The following is an 11,419-nucleotide window of genomic DNA, read 5'->3' as shown; positions in this document are numbered from 1 at the left end:
TTGAGAAAATTTAGTTGTTGGTAGGTTACCAACCAAGGCTTTGTATGAACCTTGAGTTTTTATCTATGAATAGAAAGATAATAAAATATATAATAGGATTTTATATATTAAAATAAGAATCAGATCAAATATTAGACAGAAATTCGGTGATAACTAAAAGGGAAGGTTGTTTTCCCATTTTCTTCTCAATAGGGATTAATAGTAGTACAAAATAAAAAAATAAAAAGATCACGACAAAATTCGATAAGGTATTCACAATGTCTATATATATATACATTACGCGAACTAATTAAAAATAACCTAATTATAAATATATGCCTCGTGTATGTCAAATACACTATCAACATAAAAATGTGAATTACTGATATAACAATCTATAGTATTAGTATTAACCCACACTAGCCAGTAAAATAACTACAACACAGAGTTATCAATGACAAGCATATTTTTTTCTTCTCATAAAAGAAAAAAAGCAAAACAAACAGGTAGCTTATTTCCTCATTTCCACGAAGTAATGCATTTCTTGTAAAAACAACCTGATGTTTTCCTCAACAAAACACATTTCTTGTGAAGATTTAACTTCTGACAGATTTTTGTGTATATATCTTTATGTCCTACGAATGTGCCTTTGGATAATATTAGATAGTTTTTGTTCTGTATACCCACCTCATATGTTTTTTCAATAAATCTTGGATGATTTAAGATATTATTCCATACCTTTGCAAACCATTTTCGTTGAGGTTAATGAAAAAAGAGGGAGATCAATAATAATGCCCCGTACAACGGGTTCAAGTATATAATTCGAGACGATGTAATGTGTTATTTAATATCTATCTCTTATTTTTATCGAAAGGAAAGAAATTTTTTACTCTATCTATTTTGTATCTTTTTCTTCCTGCAAGCAATTTTGAATCTTATCTTGTTGGATTTTATTTTGCAGTTGTTGTTTATAAGATGATTTTCTTTTTAAGTGGTTGAAGTAAGGAGAAATATAATTCATCTCAACCAGACTTATTGCAATGTAGATTTCTACATAATCTCTCGGTTATAAGAGGTAGGTTAGCAGATAAGAAATTGTATGTTTCTGCTTTGGCTTCTTCGGATAATTAGAAGAGTTTTATTGCTTCATCTCCATCATCATCATCATCAGATACTTTTACTGCTAAGAAGTTGATTTATTTTTCAGATACCATTAAGTTGATTTCCTCTTAATCATTTTTAGAAACTACTTATTCTTCATATTCAGAAACTATTACTACTATTGAGATCGAAAAGGTGATTTCTTCGTATTTATGCTCTTTCTTCCATAGATGGCAGTACGTGACTCTAGAAGAGATGAGAAGGTATATCAACAGAACAATAACTGTATCTCCCGGTCTTATTTTCCCAAGTGTAATTGAAATCTTCGAGTATGTTGATTCTACACCCTTATGATGAAAGAATTTTAAGAGTACTCACTGGTTCGCTCCCAGTATTCAAAATCCTATTGGGCCCAGGTTACAAGATCAGGGAGTCTATTGATTTACTCGAACCCTCTTATTTGTTACCTGCCACTCACCCATGTCCCGTCGTACATCATCAAATCTTAGAATGCTAGAAAAAATTGGTGTCTCCTGGGAACTGGTGCCTCCCTAACCAAAAAGAGAGTCACGGTTGGATACGTGTTGAAGAACGACGTTCAAAAAATTGTTATATATGAAAAAATGATGTTGACCAAAAAATCCTCATAACCAATCCAGTATTTTGAGACCCAATCTAAAATTTTTTAATCATTTTTCATGCTATCTTGTTTCTTCAAATTTTTAGGTTGTACAATACTATTTCCAACAAGATGTGAAGATCATCAAATATTGAATAAGAGAAAATAAATAATTAGTAAATATGTGAGATAGCCAGGAATTATTGTTATTATGATAGAAAATCTTCTAGAAACTCATGAAATAAACCCACAACAATAAACACAATATCAGAAGAAAATTGTTATTTGAATAAATAGTTTTTCTAACGAAAACTACTAGTTTAAATGTGTACGATAAAGTCCCAAAAATAAAAACCATTGAATCTTATAAGAGTTGTAGAAATTAACGTTTAGTCCCAAATTAGTTGGGATTTATACTCTTTAGTCCTGCCTCCTCAAGCCTAGTACTAGGAGGTCCAAATTTCCATATTTTAAAACGAGTTAGTCCTTCCTCATACGGTTTAATCTAAACCGTATTTCAATCATGAAGAAAAGGACCCTTGTTTGGAAACAGTGTACTCTGATATGGGATTAGATAATTTCTTTGTTGTTCTTTATCGTCCAGAGCTATGCAACAAAAACAAAAATAGGTTTTAGTTATTCATCATGTTTTAGATCGATTGTTCCTTTCAAATATCTTTGATTTCTCTCCTAATCTCTTGTTCTTCTCGATCTAAACCCTAGAAATGAGAGAGATGGCACCAGATCAGTGGTAATGTTTATGTATGAATCAATTATAAAGGAGGAGATTCATAACTTACATACGGGATATTCAATGTTTATTTGAGATTAATATCCAGAGCTTTGGATCTTCTTATGAGGAGGATAATTAGATGTGATTTTCCACTCAAAGGATCTGCTGATCAAGAGTTCATAACTTTAAGGTAATTTGATCTATATTTAATTTAATTATGTTTGTTTTTAGATATCCATTAGGGTATGCAATTGATATAAATGGAAAAAAATTAGATTCCATTAGGGAATTCAATTGAATGATTGATGTGCAAAATCTATTTTATGCTCGCTGCTATTTTTCTTGTTACCCTTGTTTATCCACTTTATTTGTCTTATGGTTTCTTTCATCCCATCTTGGATTGTCATGATTTTTTACATTTTTTTAATAGGTAATAATATCGGCTGTAGCAAAACGAGTTGAATCTCACAATGGTAAAGTTGGCAAGGTAAATTCTTCACATGCAACGTCTCTAACCATTTATTCGATTCCTAGTAAATATGTGAAGATAATCTGGTAGAATTCTTATGTGTATTGCTTTTATTGTTCCCGGTTGTACTAGGTTTACTTTTTACTACACCAGTTGTACCATTGTACTTTTGAGTACACCTGTTTTCGAAACAACTAAACTTTTTGTAATGGGTTAATTAAGTTGTAGTATTTTTTGCTTCATGTTTGTTGAAACCGTAATGGGTTAAAGCAGAATGGCCTTTCGTTATTGAATTCTTAATGTGTACATTATTGTACACATGTTGATTCCTAATGTATACATAGTTGTACATCTTTTGATCGTTAATATATACATAGTTGTACACCTTTTGATCCTAGGTAGCTCTCCTGGTCTTAGCTTATGGACTTTTCATCAACTTAATGTTTTTATAAATTTTTGATAGGTGATGACAGCTTAACACACACCATATACGATGGATATAACAAGGTCTTAGGCAGGCCTTGCAAAGGAGATCAGGTAATGGTGTTTCACTTTGTTTATTAAATTGTTGTTTGCTTTCATACTGGTTTAGTTGATACTTCTATTTTATTTTCTTGCAACCAAACTTTTGTTTTAATTTACTTTTCCAAAGACAAAATCTATGTTGTTTTTCGTTTTCATCTTCCAAGGTTCTTTGTTTCTGTATATTGGAGTTACTAATGATTACTTAACCAATTTGAGTCCTAGATACTTACTTTCATTTTTTGTTTTTGTTTTTTGGTGTCTAGTATTTTTAAGAATTGTCCTCATCCAGATGAGAAACAAAAGATGCAGTTAAGTAGAGATTTAATTAGGTCTTGAACCTCTCCATATTAATTCTGGTTTCAGAACAGAAGGACCCAGATAAAGGTAAACCATGCTCACTCAGTTTGATATAAATTTTCTTCTTTCACTTTTTCGTTAAGAATGACTAAACCTTAACTTCTCATTACTAGGCACAACATGAAAGAGAATATAATAGTGTACATAATTGTATACACATGTTATGTTATTTAGGTGTATGTAGTTGTCCACATATTGATTATTTAGGTGTCCATAGTTGTACACTTGTCCACTTGGGAGCTATATTTTATGTATACAAACCAAAAATTAGGGAAAGCAATAAACGGATGTTGGATTTTTTATAGGTAAAATTAAGCTTTGAAATTCAATCTCCAAAACTGAATTTTGATTATTGTATTGTTCGTAGGGTTCAAGCAGATTAAAAGTGCTTCCTTTGAGCTGTTCAAGGAAATTCCCAATAGAGTTTCTGATTTCACAGTACTCGGTTAGTGTTCTTCACCTATATTTCTTCTTGTTTTTAACTTTACGTATCGATAAATTGGTTCAAGTTGTAGCCTGCGAATATGTTTTCACTTAGTATAGGAATTTCACATGTGATATATTTTAATTAAAAGGGTGACGTTCGAAGTTGTGTACCTTACAGCCTCAAACACCAATGCACCTAATAAAGTATGTTGATTTCTGGCATTAAAATGAAGTGGCACTATAGGTAAGTGAGATGATTACATATACTTTATTGATCATAAAACCATATTAAAATGATGCTAAAATTACATGTGTACATATATGTACATCTATAATATAAGTGTACACTGTCGTACACATGTGACAGAAATTACATGTGTACATAGTATCCTACTTTAGGACTCTTAATCATTTTAGTGAACAATATTTTTTCGTGTTTTGGATGTCGAATCAGTGATGCTACGATTTACTGAATGTTGGTTATGACAGATATGTTAGGGCTGTCTGATTACTCAAACATAAGATAATAAAATAATCAAGAAAATTGAGGGTGAGAGTCTGTTGCATCTCAACAAACTTACAGAAAACGAAGTGCCACCAAACATTAAAACATCACTAAGACCCCATCTCGCAGAAACTTCCGAGACCAAAACAACGCGTTATAGATTAGTTAGCTCACCTGCAATTTGCTTCTTCTTCTTCATTTCAGAATATTGAGACGACATAGTAAGCACTACTTTAGCATCTACTGGATTTAGTCGTCGTCGTGGTTGAATTACCTTCAACTTCATCTACAACAATACATATAAGTAGTCACCGACTTTATTGACAATGCACAATTGTCCTCGAGATGTCCGTATGGCTAGAAAAAACCTAGAACTGAAACTATAAAGTATGAGATGATGACAGTAGAGTTTATAATTCAGTACAACGAGGATTAGTTGAGACACTTCGCGGTCATGGAGACATTGGAGAGAGTCTTCTTAGGCTATTCCTGTGGCAAGGTCTGGTCCTTAATTGATTACCATTACTTCACAGAGGCTTCCGTACCCATAACTTCACAGAGTATTAAGTGCCCCTAATTGCTTTTTCGGAGGGCCTATCTTAAATGGAGTACCACCGTCTACTAGGGATCAAAATGAATGAACGGAGCTCGGTGGGCTTTGATATACGTGTCTCAATTCAACATTTTCCCGTTAGGACAGTTAAGTGATCAACTGCAATACAATTTGGTTCAATTAATTCAAAATTAATAACTTCGTTAAAATAATATTTTTTATCTCTTCCGATTTGGACAATGTGTTAAATTAATAACTTCGTTAAATTTAGGAGATAATAACATCTTTTAATTTCCAATAAAGCTCAACTTAATTGATAATCTTTATAATAACACTATATTATAATGGCTTATTAAGTGTGGATCTAAAGTTATTTTCTTTTGTTCACATTTGTATAACATTGTTTTTATCTCTAATTATTTGTAGTACGTTGAGAAGTCCTGAGTGGTTTTGTTGGGTTGTTCTTCTTGTTGTTTTCACTTTAACTTCAAATACTTTGACTTATTTGTCCATTTTATGTCGTAAATGAAGAGTTCAATTGTCACCAGATTCGTACAGACCTTTGGTTGATAACCCAACAACAATTTGGGCTCCAACACCTTTTTGAATAGCGGCTCCTAATATATAAAAAATAAAATTACCTAAACCACTACTAACATCATTATTAACAAGACAATTTTTCAAACGCTTAAAAAACACATAGTATCTTCACGGAGCTCACCTAAAATATAGATATCCAAAATGCCTAAACTGTAGCCGTGTGAAACACAAGTACGTTTACGCGATACAACATTCACAATGGCTTTACCTGGGAGAAAAGCACGAACACAAGTGAAGGATGAGACATTTGTAACATCGGTACAAACATCTTGACCATTTTCCCAGTTATGAACAAGGATGTATGCAGGACGTAAATCACTGTCATTGTCGGAAAAAAACCCAAGAGAAAATTCTTTATGTGCACCAGCTTTGTAACAAATGTCAGCAATTACATCGCGTACATGGTCGTGCCGGAACTTGATCCAAATTTAACACAACAAAGCGCATGATCACCAAAGATGTCCATAGATCAATTACAACTCTTGAGCACAAACCATTCTCAACAAAAGGGGGATGGTAAGGCGATCATGTTTGTGGCATTGATTAAGCCCACTAATGGGTACAACCAAAAGATAGTCACGATCACGTTTGACACAGTTACATTGCCATAGAATGGAGTCTCTTACGGATTTTCTTATTGACCGCATCAAAATAAGTAACTTCCAAGGAATTGGGGGGTGGGGGGGGGAGGTAATACACAAACGTGGATAAAATTTTGGAGAGTCAACTGATAAGCAAGACCTTTGTGTGTACAGAATAAGTTACCGAAAATTACCTTTTTCACCGAAGCAGTGTGGATCTGAGAGGAAAGATAGCAGTAGGTTATCAGTGTCTGCCATAGTATAATACCAAGGCCTCCATCTTTGATAGGCAAGGTAGATAATCTCTGCTGCAATAGCTAAAACCATGCAACATCGCTAGTAATTAAGAGTCTCAAGTACTGGTAAAAATGATCATAAAAAAGATCAGTAGTTTGTTAAAGAGCCGCAAGATAAGTAGTTCACATAACAAAATATAATCTGGACACACCGGTGTAATTGCAAAGTAATAACCTTTCTCTATGAAGGTCCTTGAGTTTTTTTATGGCAGAAATTAGTTAAACGGCCTTGTTCACCCTGCTCAACATCATATCACTAATAAAATTTAGATCCAAACTCACTGGACTGCCCAAAAGCTTAACACCATTATTAGGTCTATCGATATCATGGGAGAATACGCCTTCAACAGTACTTATGGGATCATAGGAAGGAAAAAAAACATTTCTTTATATTGAGATGCAAACCCCCTGATCGGCCCTTCATATTCTATTATGCGCAAATTCTTGGTGATGCAAGTTTATAGGATTAAACATAAATTAAATACAAAACCTCTCTAAGTTTCATTCTTTTTTTCTTCGATCATCAAAAACTGCCGACTAAAACATTAAAAAAAACCTTAAATAGAACACTAAACTTGTAACCTGAGAAAAGTAAAGATACTTCTAAACAAAATGGGCGACAAACCCGTAACCTATAAACGTGCATATAAACACCACCAAAAAACTAAAACCTTTCAAAAATAAAACTCCCTAAAAACTCTCTACTCTCATACGTACTTGCATACTTGAGCAACTGTTGGTTCTCGGGACTCCACTAAATCCAAATCCAATTATCCTACTTCATCACTTGGCCACCTCGAGTGTATCATCAATGATTATACCATCATCTAGGTACCACGCGTGCAAATCAGCTTACAACGGGAGGCAATAGACTTCACGAGAGGATAAAGTGTCAAATAAAACAAAAGGTGACCAAGAGGATCACCTTACTGGACACCGAGTACAGAAGACAAAATATATTGGTCATAATAGAGTCTAGCAGGCCTGGTGTAGCAAAATCCTACCCATCGAGAAATACCTGGACAATGAAGTCGAACCCCCTTGATGAAATGAGATCTGCATACCATGTTGAAGCCGTTAGAGAAGTCAATAAGCATCATTGACATCTTTTCAGAGTAACACTTCAACTCTAGGAGGCCTTTTACAACAAGTAAAATGCTTGCACCCCCAAATATGATGTCATATCCTTGCTGACGGAGAAAGCAACCACCTTAGAGACTAGTCTACGCCAAACTGTACCAACTGCAATTGGCCTAAGTCCGCCACCGGGTTTGAGTAATGGTGTTAGGGGTGCACTGGTTATGAGATCAACTAAACCACTAGGGCATTTGCCTGCCAACTAAAGGTTGACAACCCATGTAATTGAAGACAGCATGTCGTCTGCAACTGCCGATGCTGCCCACCTCAAAACATCCATTAAATGTTGTACACTTAAAACGTCTCATCCGCAAAGAAGGACCTTTTGTGAAAATCCTGATGGTGTGAAGAAAAGACCTTGAATCTACGGTAATAGGATCAATAGAGAAAGTCTCACTCGGCACGGAAGGTGAAGGTGCAGCTGGATGTTTATGTAACAATTCCACGTAAGCAGATTCATTGCGGGGCGCGACACCGTTAGAGGATAATACCCTGATTGCATCTGTAAAATGACCACATCTAAATTTCTTACGCGATGCATTCAAAGTGGCCATTTCATGTTTCTTTTTACCAACCTGCTTAGCACATTTTAGAGGTTGTCACAACAATCTGTTAATTAACGCGAAGCAGCCATTATCTCCTTCTAAACAGATAAGGCGTGACTAACTGCCGCAACTTGAAAATGTATCATGTTGTTGAACTTGTCGTCAGCTGAAGATTTTGGTTTGTATAAGGTCAAGGTGCAAATAGGAAAAATGATGAGTTGTATCCATGTAAACATGTTAGCTGGGTTATCTAATACTTGGTCAAGGAAAACCTTCAGGGACGTTGAGAAATTGAGTCTACGTTGATGGGGAATGCAGGTGAAAATGGTAAATTGCCGCTGAAACGCTGCATTTAGCAATTCTTGTGAAAGGGAAACATGATCATCTTCCACGGTACTAACTACACATCCATCTATAACCTCAACTGGTTTACCCAAACCATAAGTAAGAAGTTCTGCAGCTGAGCCCTTAAGAGATCCTGCAATGATATCTCCATGAACAGTTCTATCTTTCCCTTTACAAGACATCTTTCATGTATGTAAGTGCATACACTTACAACAAAGCCATATACGTAAACAAAGAAACACATTCTTCCAAACATGATATATATGTAAATCACTAGAAATCAAACCTCTGTAGATGCTCTTGTTAACGTCGAAAAAAAGATGGTGATTGTGTAAATGTTTGAAGAACGAACCCTTAGCATAACCCCTCCCGTTCACCACATCATTGCGTCCATCGAAATTTTGAAATGGATAATGATAATATCTATCATTAAGACCCGCGTTTTCTTTAGAGGAAGATGAAGAACTTATGGAGGAACATACATGTGTATTATTATGAGAAGAGGGGGATGGAAGTTGCGCCTCAATATGAGAAAATGAAGATGGTAACGTCTTCACTACATTTTGAGAAGATAAAGATGGGGAAACTATTTATGCGGAATAGAAAACCTGGTACATCTAGACATGACTTCTATGGAAAAATCCTAAAACGATGAAAGAAAACCACTTAAATCAACGAGAAAACAAGCCAAAGTAGGGGCTAAATTAGATGAAAAGAAAACGAAAATAAAGAAGATGAAAACTTGATGAATCTGGTGAATAAACCTGTCTTTCGGTCGCCAGAGCCATCACCGAAGAAAACTAACTTTATACATCTTTTCTTAGATTTAGACACTTCTTGATATACGAAATATTGTCATATATACAAGATATACAACATACAATCATATATTATGTCATAAAATAATTAGACACAATTTGAACTGAAATAGAAGATTTAAGTATTTATTATTATAATAAAAAATTATCTACATACTTTTATTTTAAATTTAAAATTTGTATGTTTCGATATATTCATTAACTTATCGAAGTTTTACCGTAATTTGGTCTTTTGAGCTTATTAAAAATATTCATTTTCGTTATGGTAGTATAGTGAATAATTTATATGATTGTTATCTAAATACATGGAAAATATGCCTGATTTCTCTTGGTTTGCAGTGAGTGGTGATTAAATTTGACTATTTGCAAATAAAGTTGGGCTCAGCTTCAAAGACAGATTAAAACAGAACTTACAATACATAGAACGTAGGTACTTGGTTCGGGAACTTCAATTGGATGTTGTTATTTTGTATGGTATAATGAAGCCTTGATGCTAAAGAACATGTGTATGTTTCTTTTTGGATTCGAAATTACATCTCCTTTAAACGAACACTATAAAACGAATTTCAGGTTTTTCTACTTAAAAAAATATCCAGTCTAGATGAAAGAGAAAACACAAACCAGACAGAACCATCCTGTCTAATTTTTTAAGGTTCAAAAAATTCCAGTCTGAATAAGTCTTCTTTTTGTCGGAATTGACATGTTGATTATAATCAACTTCTCCGAGATCAGATAAAGCAATAGTCAAAAATTGAAATTTATCAATTCATATATGTGCAAGCTGATCAGTTAAGACATGATCAGTCAGTCCTAGTATTTGTTAAAGATTTTTCAGGAACTTGGAAATCATTTCTTTTAGCAATATAATAGAGTAAATTCACATTATTCTCTTGGTATCTTTTTATGAAATAATAGGACAATATCCAATAATGATTTCCTGAGTTATGGGATACCATATCCTTGTTTATGCCTCTGGCTGACGATTTTCCACCTGATCTCTCGGTTAGGAGGTAGGTTGGCAGATAAGAAAGTACTTGTTTCTGCATTTTCTCTATATAATTGAAAGAGGTTTATTTCTTCATCTCCATCTTTATCATCTTCCGATATTGCTACTGCTAAGAAGTTGATTTCTTCTTCAGATAGTTCTACTAAGATGATTTCTTCTTCATCATCTTCATAAAATACTTTTTCTTCATCTTTAGAAAATACCGCTGCTATTAAGACTGAGAAGGTGATTTCTTATTCTTCATCATCTTTCTTAAGAGATATGTTCATCATAACAAGCAATAAATAACCATCCTTGATGAGATGGTTTCTGATAAAATAGGTACTACCACCCAATTGAGGCATACATTTTCAACATGTTTTGTTGTTTGGTTCAAATGTTATAAAAAGCTTGACTTTGTGGATTACGTTCTTCTTAAAATGGAACCACTAGTCATGGTTCTGCTAACTTTGTTAATGGTGATTGTCTCCTTTCACTTATTTCCTCCACTCCTAGTTTTTCCTTCAATTTTTCAGAAGTAGTATTAGAACCCTAAGACTGAGAATTTGGGAATTTCTCTAACTTAGTATTAATGTTATTCGATACGTAATTAGATGTTGATATAAAGAGTCGATCCTGTGACCAGTTGAAAAGAATGCCACATCCCCATCAGTCAGTTTAGACACGCAATATCGTAATGGCTTCTAAAACCAAAAAAATTAAGATTTTGTAAAGTAGTTTTTTTTTCTGACTCTAATTGGTAGAATTGCCTTCTAATTATGGTATCCAAACACTTTTTAGTATTTCTCGTACTAGAAATACCAGGAAATGAGGTGGCCGATGCT

At 33.9% G+C, this 11,419-nt stretch overlaps 1 long non-coding RNA gene across 1 annotated transcript; it reads left to right on the top strand.

The window, feature by feature from the left end:
- Positions 1 to 3,720: 3,720 nt before the first annotated feature.
- LOC113361773 lies at positions 3,721 to 10,033 on the top strand. The gene is made up of 3 exons (XR_003365316.1): positions 3,721 to 3,810; positions 4,151 to 4,228; positions 9,929 to 10,033. It is a non-coding gene; the product is annotated as an uncharacterized LOC113361773 (long non-coding RNA).
- Positions 10,034 to 11,419: the final 1,386 nt, after the last annotated feature.

This window comes from Papaver somniferum, chromosome 3 (assembly GCF_003573695.1).
Source record: "Papaver somniferum cultivar HN1 chromosome 3, ASM357369v1, whole genome shotgun sequence".
In the NCBI taxonomy this organism is placed as follows: Eukaryota; Viridiplantae; Streptophyta; class Magnoliopsida; order Ranunculales; family Papaveraceae; genus Papaver; species Papaver somniferum.
Note: the sequence above shows the minus strand (reverse complement) of the source record. Positions and strands in the feature narration are given on the sequence as shown.